Here is a 12,087-nt window from a genome sequence, read left to right on the forward strand (position 1 = left end):
CAGTGGCTACAACAGATCCCAGGAACAACATCAGACATCTCAGTCCAGAAATGTGCAGTTCTAGGCACAGCCAAGATACTGCGCAGAACCCTCAAGCTCCCAGGCCTCTGGTAGCGGACCCGAGCTCAGAGGATGAAACAAAAGACCACCCGCGGAGGGTGAGAAGGGAATTTTTATTTTTATATATATATATGTATATATATATATATATATATATATATATATATATATGTACTGTAAATCTGTTTATTTGTTTATAAACAAAGCAGTCATTTAATTTAAATGGAATCATTTCAATTTTTTTGTGTAATCTTGAACAAATGTGTGTTTTTAAGTAATTTTCTTTTTAGCTCTCGTATTTTATTTGGGAAGCAAAAAAAATCTATAGGTAATCAAGGAAGGCATATTACTTGACTTTACTTTAAATCAGCGGCTTTTAAGAGGACAAAGAGGTTTGTGAATCACTGCAATTCTATCACAGATACACCTGTTGTTAACTGAATCCCTCAACAATAGTGTCTAAACTGGAGCATGGATTTTACCAGGGGTTCTTGTATTTATTTTTGTTTACACCTTTGTATTAATAATTTTATTATAGGCCTATTTTAATTTTCAGATGGATTTTAATAGCACTCTTGACACTTCATACATAATTGTCACTTCCTCTCTGTTGCCTCTCTGTTTTGCTTTTTGCCACCGGTGAGCTACCAGCGCAGATTTGCACTTGTCTTTGGAGGCTGCAGCTTTTAATCGTGACAGCATTACTGAAGCTCTACAGAAACTGTTGTCTGCAAATTCCCAACATAAAATGTGAAGATAATTAGAGCAGTCATATGGAAAGAAGTTAAAAAGCTTTTCCTCTACAGGCTAGACTTTTCAGTAAGCAAATCACAAGTCTGTAATCAGCCAAATTTAATTAAAATCACGAGTGCTTGTTGAACACAAAGTGTTACAGATAAACATTTCACAGGCAGAAAAGCACTGGAAGAAAACTGGTATGGAACCAATGTTTAAGTGAAAAGATCTGGATCTCCTCCACCACCTCCATTATGGAGGCTAAAGACTTAGTCACAAAACAAAAATATGATTGGGGGAAAAAAGAGACAAAATTATTTAACCCTCCTGAAGCCCTGGAAAGAGAGAGAGAGAGAGACAACGAGGGGTAGAAAAGCACTTGTGACTTCAGGTCAATTTGGCCCAAAGGCCACGAGAGGGTTAAATGTGTTTAATGATGATACTGTGATCCTGATAAAGTAGCAGTTTGGTTGCAGTCATAGTGTTTCCATTCCAGCTGTTTCACACTTAGAGGTTCTGTCATGTTGTGAAGATTGCAGGTGCACAGAGGGATTCGTGCTTCACACCAGGCAATAAGCTTCAACAGCTGAGAGCTGGATGTCAGGTTCAGCAAAAAGTGACATTTCATCTTGGTTAAAAAAAAAAAAATCAATGATAAAAAAAGAACCTCGACCATTTCAAAGCCAAGATGCTCTTTCAGAAGTTTCACAGATCTTGTCATACTTTTCTGTTTCCTTGTTTTGAACTCGAAATGCCGAAAATCTGATCAGATAGGTGGAAAGGTCTAGACTGCCTCCATGATTCCTCCATGTTGCAGTTTTTTGCTAAATCTGTATTTGCAACAGATAACTTTTTTTCTTGAGTGTGATGCAACTTCTTTTAGTTTTTAGATTTTATTTGTTTAGTTTTACATGTATAATGGAAGAATTGACTCATGGATTTCAACAAGACTTGGTGCTTAAGCCAACATTATTTACATTATACTGTAAATGCTTCCAAAATTAAAAAACAGGACGGGACAAATTTCCACCACTACGCTGACGATACTCAGCTAAACAAGACAAGACAGAGGCTGTGATATTTGGACCTGAGAACTTTCAGAACAAACTGTGTTGTCATTCACTTACTCTGAATGGTATTAACATGGCGTCCAGTAGGAATGTAAGGTGTTATTTTTTGAAAAAATAACAAGGAGGACTACAAAAAATCCTAAATGTGATAAAGAAATTAGTTTGCCTATTGTGTATAAAAGCCAAGCTCTGCAGGTCTTACCACAGATTTGGGAAAGCTAGAAATTAAAATGCAACTCATGTTTTCCACAAAGTGAAATATGTGACAAGTTTGTTGCTATACTTCATGATTGAGTGATTCAAAATGTGTTGTATGTGATAAAACAATACTGTAAAAACGATCAGAATTGCTCTTTTTTGTGTGTGTATGATTGCATCAGACTGTTAGATTAGTAACTTCTGCTCCGCAGCAGGTTTACAGGTCGATAAATAGCATAAGAGTGTTGATGTTACATATTTCTATCAGCAAATGGCTTGCCTTGATACTGTACAACACATGGGTCAAAAATTCAGCTAGCACTTCATCTGGCCAATCGAGTGAGTGTGAAAGGACACTTGCTTCATCATTTTTGCCCTTTATGTGTCTGCACAGCTGCACTGGCTTTGATAAGAAACTCGAGTGATGCCTTATGCTGCATTTTTCAAGTGGTAATTGTGAGCTACCACTGTGGAATAGATAAGTACAAGTCAAAAAGTCTCCATAGAGGCAGATTTATTTGAAAAATGAGCCCAAATCCCTTTATTACCAGGTAGTCTTATAGTCCTTCGAAGCACGTTTGAAGTTTGTTTAACATTCAGCCCTTTTTTCGTCAAAGGAAGAGGAAAGGGGGGAGAAAAAGCTGATACTTTAAACTTGTTTAAGTCATTTTGCATGTTTGGCATCATTTTGGCAGCAGTAACAGTTATCGTGTTCTGTTTAGTCATGCAAGCAATAAGCTTTAAAAACAGAAGGGAGTACTGCTTAGACAGCCACACCAAGGCTGCCAATCTTTTAATTAGTCACTTTTACTTTCACTTAGCCCCAGAATAAAAAGCTCTATTTCTACCCTACATACCCAGAACTTTCACTCTCACAAATTATTTTATTTTACAAGGTAGCTCATTTTATAGGGAACAATAAACTTTAAACACTTGCTAAGATCTAACATTTACCCTTTAAAAAAAACAAAACAAAACAAAACAAAAAAAGTAAGATTGGCATTCAGTTCTGGTTCAAATGATTCCAGTCAGGGTTTTTTTTTCTTGCCTCCAGTTGGAATTTGAAGTGATGGAAATATAGCTGACAGCCTTTTGCCACGTGTGCCACAAGAGTAAAAGCAAAGAAGAAAAGAAGTTCAGCAACTCCACTTTTTTGAGAAATTGAACATTTAACCACGTTTCAAATGTTTCTTTTCTTCAAATTGCCTCAATACAAAGAAAAGCTTTGCACATTTAATGTGGCCCTCGAATAGTGACTTCTGTCTGTTAAAAAATAAGAAAAAAAAAAAAATAGAAATCACAAGCTAGCCATGGGGTTGCAGAAGTCTTGTTTTTTTTTTCTTTTATGGTGGATGTATTCATTTTTTTCATATGTACAACAAACACAGACAAACCAGACAAAGGTTTATCAACAAGCCAGTAAATGATTGTGCAAAATCAGACATTCTCTTTTTGTATTCATTGTTTTTCTCTACAGTCATCAAATCAGCTCTGCTGTTTTCTTGCTTAAAATAAACTGTGCGTATATGTTTCAAGTCCTTATATCAATGGTGTGAGAACTTCTCTTCCTACCATTTAATGTTGCTTAGAACAGATATATAACATTTGATTTACCTGTAGCTTATGGAGTGGTGGGCTAGATTTTTCTGCCAAGTTTCATTTTTCATATTATTTTCTCCTGAAGAACTTTATATCCAGGACACCGATGCAGTCTCCACAGAAGTTGGCCAATATAACAATCCTTGGTGCAGTTCTTTTGGGTTTTCTAAAAAAAATGACATTGTGGTGTGTTCATTGGAATATTTTGTTTCTCATCTGGATGGTAGTATTCTTTTAAACAAAGGGAAACTATATGTTTGGAAAAATATAAAATTGTGTAGTCTGACCTTAAAACTCCTCTAGTTCACAATGGGTATTCATTACACCAGAAGATTATATTTGTACTGCATTATGAAAGATTACCATCCATCTTTATCCTTAATTGCAGTTTGTTGCTTTATAAAAAGTCTCAAAACTCAATCTTTTTGTAACAGATACTGGTTTTAATGTAGTGTTTCTGATTTGGTGGTGCCTCTCCATACTTCAGGTTACACTGTGTCCTATAAAATAGAAGAACTGTTCTTTCCCTTCCATTTTTTAAAACATTTGCTCATCTCCTTGGTTATTTCTAGGTAAAAGTACTAAAAACTGTATTATAAAGAACTCAACCAATTATTACAATTCAGTTAGGGTTTTTTGACTCTTATGACAGCTGTTCAACAAACAGAAAACCAAGACTGTTTACACAACTGCTGCTGTTCAGGCGTGAAAAATTTTACCATCTGACATATTTTTTTTAAGCAAAGAAAACAAAGCCTACAGACAAACCATAATGAAAGTGCTAATAACACTGAAACATTTGACCCATTTGCTCATCAAAACAACAAATAAGCCAATAAGTCGTGTGAATGGCCGTCCCATCATGCCTGTTCTAAGTCCTGTCAGTTGTGACCAGAATAACCACAAGGCCTCAGCCAAGCATTAAATCAGAATTTTATATGTAATCAAGTCAAGCTCATCACATCTACACTGATTGATTCCAGGCTAAATTGCGGCCTGGCATTTGCAATTTCATTAACTCACACTGGCAGAGAGCAACTATGTGTGCGAGCAAGAGACTGAGGCAGGAAGGAAGAATGTGGTGGGAAAAGTGACTCAGGCAAGCAGTTAGAGAGAAACATGAGGGCAGGAGAGTGATATCTTTGTTCTACAGGACTCGAACGCGTCATAATTTAGTGAGACGTGCGAGGAGATGGGCGTGTGAGGAAACAAAAAGAAGGGTGCTGGTGAAAAAGAATGGTTCCATTCCCAAAAGCAATTCATATCTATTTTCATAATTGTACGGCCAGACATTTCAGTGATTCAGGTTTTCTGGCAAACCCTGATAGGATTTGACAAGATGTCGATGTACCACATGATTTTTCACTTTTACAGCTATTTGATGTTTAATTCCAAGGAAATACTGCTGCACTTTAGCTCAGTCATAGCTCAGAGTTTCATTATAAATCTGAAGCGAGTGGCTGACATGGCTGTGACAGATGAAGTGTGACTGCCAGCTATAGCAGCTACAGTGAAAGCTCAGACAAAGGCATGGCACACTAATTCAGCCATGTTTCAAGAGGAAAAAGCAGAACTCCCTGTTGTGATCAGAGTCCAGGAGAAGACAAATGTAGACATTTATCTCTCCACGCATCTATCTAAAATGAAACTGGGACCTTTTTGAGATCCCTCCTCCTGTTGCAATTGTTGTTACTGGTTTTAATTAGAGCACTTTGTCTTTGTCTTGGACAAAAGTGCCCTAAGTCTTTCATTCCTGTAGTTTCTGTACTTGGCAGCTCAGAGTCTCTCCTGCTCACTCTGAGCACAGCAGACAATCCACTTAATGTGATTACAGTCCCTAATACTCTCCCTGCATTCAGCTGGGTACAATAGATCTTCATCCACTATAGTTTGAGCCTAAAAAAAGCATAATTTAGTATGCACTGACTTACTACAAGGTGTCAGTGTTGAGCCTCGAGTTCATTAAAATTTTGCTTAACTTAAAGGTTAACTGCAGGAATTTAAAAACAATGAACCTTTGAAGCATTTTCATTCTCACTCTTTTTGAGCTCAGTGTAATTTGTCTTTAGCGTCTCTAGAAGTCTATAAGCAAACTTCTCTGTTCTAAGCTGGATGGAGGAGGCTAAACGGACACTGATTTCTTCAGAGTAGGAGGCCTCAGGGTAGACCCGGGACTGACTGGATTCAGTTTGGGAAAACCTTGAAGTGTCCCCAGATGGTTTGGAAGATGGTCTAGAATGCTGATTTATATACAAATAAATATCTGGTCTTTTAGCCAGAAATTGTTACATCATAATTGACTGATGAGAATAGATGATTCATTTTTTTAGGGAACATTAAAATTGCTTTGGTTAATCAGTAAAAGACTTCCACCCTACAATATTACTGGTTGGATCAAAGGTCTAAGCCTCGAAATGCCACAAAACAGTGTTCTTCTTAAACTCAGATTTTCCATCCTTGCCTGTAAGTGGTTCTAAGTACTTCTTCTGTGTTTGCTTTAGCTAGAATACTTTATAATGGGTTTTGGAAACTAACCCTGTCAACTGCCTAATCAGCCATCCCTCATTCCCTCTTCAGCTTCTGGGCCAGTATTCAGTGCCAGCTTGAGTGTCTCTCTTGTCTTCCTGTCTGGTAATTTTGTCCATCATTTTATTGCACTTGTTGACATGGTCAGAAATAGGATTTTTCTGACTTGATTTCAAAGCCAATTCATCTGTTTGTTTAACCTTAAATGGCAGCTTTTGCATGTAAAATATTTTAACTACCTGTAGATCTACTGGGTGTGTATAATTGCAGCTCTTGCTTGTTACTCTAAAGTAACCAGAGCCTCAGCAAATGTTATGGTCTTAGTCATAGTCACCAGAACAAAATGTTGTTGCCATCTTTTAGGTATTTTCTTGCAAAACAAATTTAGACAACATTTTAAGATTTATGATAATGGTGAATCCTCATAAAAAATGCAAAATAGCCCAAGCAGCACAGCAGGATAATCACCCTCTTCAGTCTCACTGTGAGATCCAAGCCAAGATAGTGAGATAAATGGGCTGAAATCATCACATAGATGGCACCAATTCTACACCTCTGTGGATGCCATCAAAAGAGAAGTGCTCAGGAGTAAACGCTGGATTGTTGTGATGGATAGCGATTGCATTCTGCTTTCCTCAGCCAGATTTTCAAGCTCGCTGCTTCTGGGAGAGTTTAGCTTTTGCTGTGGGATTCAAAAGGAAAAGGCCCATAACACAACCTGTATCTTTAGTCTGAACCCCAGATTTGTCGTATCACAGTATTTGTGCCAATGGCTTTGTAAGAAGAAGAAATTAAAATAAAATAATTAAATTGAAAAAATGCCAGAAATACAGACCTTATAGAGACATATTCAGTGATGCTGATATTTGTATAGATTACATCAAACCACTCGAAGGAAAATGCATATAGTACAACACTGACAGACACACCTGTAACTATTCTATTTATATTCAGCCATATATCACCTCCTCATCCCCCATCAACAACAACAGGATAATAGCCCCAAGGATTTGAAAAACAACAGATCTGAAGAATCTCTAAACAGATGGAAAACTACATAAAAATAGGTTTGTGCATAGAGTCTCTGTCAAAAACTCCTAATAGTTGATTTATTGGACAATTATTGCTGACATATTTCCTTGCAAGGATAGCACAATTACAATAGGTTGAACCATGTCCTGAATATCTAATTTTAGCTCCCTTTGTGTCATACAATTGGCAGCTAATGTTCACAGAGACAGTTTTTTTTAAATCAGTACAGCTTAATTGTCTCTTATCTCAGCAGGGAGAAGGCAAACTGAAGGCTTCAGAAGATACATGTAGGTTTGCATATGAAATTATTGTAATCTTACAGTTTGTTAATACAGTTAAGTGTCTGTATTTTATTAAATATGATAAGTAGTCAAATATTTGAACATACATTTTATTAATTATTTTTATTTATTTATTTTATGTACCAGTTGCCCACTTTGGCCATTTGTTGTATTTTTTATCATTATGTCAGTGTTTAGAACAGTGGTGTCCAATCTTGGTTCTGGAGGGCCACTATCCCGCATGTTTTAGTTGTTTTCCTGCTTTTCAGCAGGTCTTTAGGTTCTGCAGAAGCCTGTTAATCGCTCATTCATTCAAATCAGGTGTGTCAAAGCAGAGAAACATCTAAAACATGCAGGATAGTGGCCCTCCAGAACCACGATTGGACGCCACTGATTTAAGACATCTCATGTTGAAGTAGTGAACCTTGTTGGAAAAGCTGCTCTTCAATGCCATTTAAACCAAAATGAAAAAAGAGAGCACCAAACAGAAATCTTTTTCATAAAACACTTTCAACTTGGACTTGAAGACATCTTCTTGCCTCATTGATGTCACAACGAAAGCAGACTGAAGGGTTAAAGATGATGCATTGCTGGCAAGAGAGGTAATGAAGCCTAGAGTCAAATTTGTAAGACTTTACCATCTTTTGTTTCCTGTTTCCCAACTATTTTAGGCAAGTTGCTGGAATTTACTTTTTTGATAGTTTTCAAATTTTTTAAATGGAGCTTCGATGCTCAGTAAGGACAAATATAAAAAAAAAAATAGTTCCTGACCATGAAACTGTAGTTGACCACACTGCATGCCTCAAGCTCTACTTGTTGGACATTTGTGTCCTTCATCTGCTCAATTTTGTGCTTCACAGCAATGTTTGCCGTGCCTGTCGTGATGTTAAAAGCTCAAAAGTGTTGAAAACTTTTTATTCATTCTCATGTTTCTGTTTTTCTGCAAACATGTCTCTGACGTGGTGGTTAAAAATAAGGATTTATCCACAGTAAAAGGTTCATCTGCAGAAGAGGATTAAAGCAGCAGAACAATTTCTACAATGCAAATCTTTCCTTGAAAATTTCAACAAGCCCACTGTAATCACAAGATGAGTTTGTATAAAAGTGTTGTCCTTCTCATCTCACTGACTCTTAAAGCAAAATGGAAGTACAGAAAACTCTGACCTTTCTGTGAACTGAATGTTGGAAAGGAGTCTCGTTGGTTGGTTACTTTTTTGTTTTCCGAACCAAATTTCCATTTCAATAGGCTTGGCCGAGGCCCAAGTTTCCAAAAGGTGAGGCGGTATTCTCAGTCGATGAGCAACAGGAACACTGGAGCATTTCTTTACTTTTCTTTTCTTTAACCACTTTTTATTGACAAAACACTCGAAAACCTAAGCACAGGCTTAATTTTGTTCAATCAGTGTTTGACCTTTTTTCCCCTCTAATTTGGGTCTACAAAGTAGTTTCCTTTCAGACACATTCTCCCGATGAATTCATCCAGACTTCCATATGTGAGACAATTCCAGGAAACAAGGCAGACAATTTATCTCTGCTGGCCAACACACAGTCCCCATCTGCCAGAGAAATTGAAACTAGTAGTGAGATATCAAAGAGAATTTGAGTCCCAGTCACTGCTGGAAGGCACGGACGCAGAAATCAGAGCGCAAGTGTTTACTCAGGTGTAAAGTTGGGTGTGTGGAGAAAGAAACAAGAAAATGAAGCAAATTGTTGTGTAGTTGTTTCAACAGTAGCTGCTGCAGCTGATAACTAAACAAATAACCTTAACACAAAAAATATGAACCAAATTGGGCTTATTTCTTATTTTTATTGTGAAACATATAGAGTAAGTTGATATTTAAAAATATTAGCTATGCTTTTATTTATGCTTCTTTATAGTGAGCATTGCCATTAAATTTATTTAGGTTTTTTTTTTTTTTGTCACTATTTTCTATCTGTACCAGCAATTTCAGAATGTTTGCTGAACCCACAATGAAATCTCCCAAAACGAAGACTGGATTGACAAAAAATAGCTAAAAGAATAAAATAGCTAATATCTATCTGCTTGCTTTGAGTGAAAAAGGTTGTTTTTCATTGTGATGATCTTTGTTATGGGAAATCTGTTTGAGGAAGGTTCCTTGTTTAGCAGGAGGATGCTGTTTTCAGTCAAAAAATGAAAAAAAAAAATTCATTTTATTTTTGACATGTTTTTCAGACATGTTTCCAAACTACACATAACCACAACTACCAAAAACTATAATTCCAAACTAATGACACATCCTGAACCACAACAATGTAGTCAGTCTTAAATGCAACACTGCCAAATAACAAAATGAGAGAAAAGGAAAAAACTATAGACTTAAATATTTAAAGGATTTGGGTGCACAGATTAAAGCCAAAAATAATTTGAAATGTAAATACAAATGAACCATAAGGGTAAATAATTATGAATGCTTAAATACATTTTTAGACATATTGGTAGATACTACTACTGCCTAAATCAAATGAAATGCAGACTTTCAATCATAATTGTCATAATTTTTTATTTCTTTTTGATTTTGTTACATTTATTTTGACACTTGTGATCATGTCAATTTCAAAAGGCTGTTTGGGGATTGTTTTTACTTGCATTGTCTCTCTTCTTTGTTTCTATTGACCTCTACCAAGTTTGGTTAAAATGTAGTTTTTAATTGCTTTCATTCGTTAGTATTTATTCCACACTCTAGTGACATAATGAGTCAGACTTATAGTTCCACTACTCTACATGTGTAAAAGAAAATATTGCTGCAAAGAAAATCAAGTCAACCCATTCCTCCTGCTATATTAAATCCTTATCTTTATGCGTTTAGACAACAATCATTTTCAGCTATGGTGAATAAAGTAGTGAGGCAGACACATTGAAGAGCTGATATCAGCCCTGATTTCAGAAAAGATTAACTGCAACGCAAAGCGGCAGCCAATTTCACCCGAGAATGCATAGCATTAAACATCAGCATTGACTTTTTTTCCCACCTAACTTCAGAGTTCAGAGTTAAAGACCGATGTAACAACAAAGAGGAAACAGAGAAAAAATAAGTTAAAAAAAAGTGGTGTGTAAATTCCAGTGATTTATGTAGAAACACATGATATGGACAGACTTTATCAAGAGAAAAAAGCCAGAGAGGAAATGAAGCCATCATTTATGTTAAACTCTGCTTCATTTATCGGAATCAGCTTGATGTCAAAAAAAAAAAAAAAGTACAGTAATGTTTCTTATCTACATGCTCCAGTGGTACAGACCATGAGCCGCTGTTAAACAATGGAGCAGTTCCCTGCATATTTACATAAAACGGTGAAAATATTACACCCTCTGAAACCAGAATTGCTGGAATAATCTCTCTGGCACAATGCAGAATGTTTATGAAACAATCATGAATAACTTTGTGGACTTATCCCTACATCAATGGAGCTGACAGAATGAGACCCTCCTTGCTGGGAGACAGACTGCTTAGTTGTGTTTTTACACTCATTCAGCTAGAATAGATCAACATTTCAGGACATTTTGGTGTGCAGAGTAAGCAATAAAGAATCAATAAAGCCACAGCCAGGAAATATCTACAATAATATGACAATTTCCGTGATGGAATGCCTCTAAACATATTTATACTTTTGCATATTTGCCCTATTCCTTTGAAAACCTCCCAAGCAGAGGCTTGAAGAGAGGTTAGAGGATTCTGTTTCATCTCCTGCCTTAAAACAAAATGCCTTATTTGTGTTTTCAGCAAAATCACAATCTATTCCTTAAAAAAGAAAAAAAAAAAAAACAGCCCTAATTGTTGATTAACCAAAACCAGTCTTACAGAAAGACTTCTTTATGTTGATGGCATGGAATGTGTTGAAATTTGTGCCAGTACCACATAATACAGCTTGTCAGCTAACCTGGGTGACTCCTATTACAGGCAGCCATAATAATAATGACAGTGTCTTAGCTTCTGTGAGTTTTATTCAGAAGTAAACAAGTATTTAAAGTTCTATTGTTTTAAGTAAAAACAATTTGTTCAAACTAGATCATTTCATCAACCTAACAGAGTCTATTTGTTGCATAAACCTAACCAGTAATTTGGGAAGGATTGTTAATGATTACACTGCATTTCATTAATATGTAATGCATCTATCCATCCATCTCCTAATACGTATCTATGGTCAGGTCACAGAGTCAACAGGTTTAGGAGAAACCCAGACCTCCCTCTTCCCATGTGACACTCTTCACCATCCCAAGGCATTTCAAGGCCAGAGAGAATACATAATCCCTCAAACAAACTCTGGGTCTTCCCCCAGTAAGAAGTGTCAGGAAAACCAGGTGCTCAGGAGGCATGCTAATCAGATTCCCAAACCACCTCAGCTGACTTTTTGATGCAGAGAAGCAGCAGCTCTACTCTGAATCTTCCCCGTATGATGAAGCTCCTCACCTTACTTAGCAAACAGGTACAACTGGAAAAAATGACATCACAAGGAGAGTGGATGCAGAATGCATGAACAGCTTTGTTTCCACCTTATGACTGAACCTGGCCGCCCTATAAAGAATTCCCTATTTTGGCTGCTTGTATCCAGGAATATTATGTAATCCA

This window comes from Kryptolebias marmoratus, linkage group LG14 (genome assembly GCF_001649575.2).
Source record: "Kryptolebias marmoratus isolate JLee-2015 linkage group LG14, ASM164957v2, whole genome shotgun sequence".
Classification (NCBI taxonomy): Eukaryota; Metazoa; Chordata; class Actinopteri; order Cyprinodontiformes; family Rivulidae; genus Kryptolebias; species Kryptolebias marmoratus.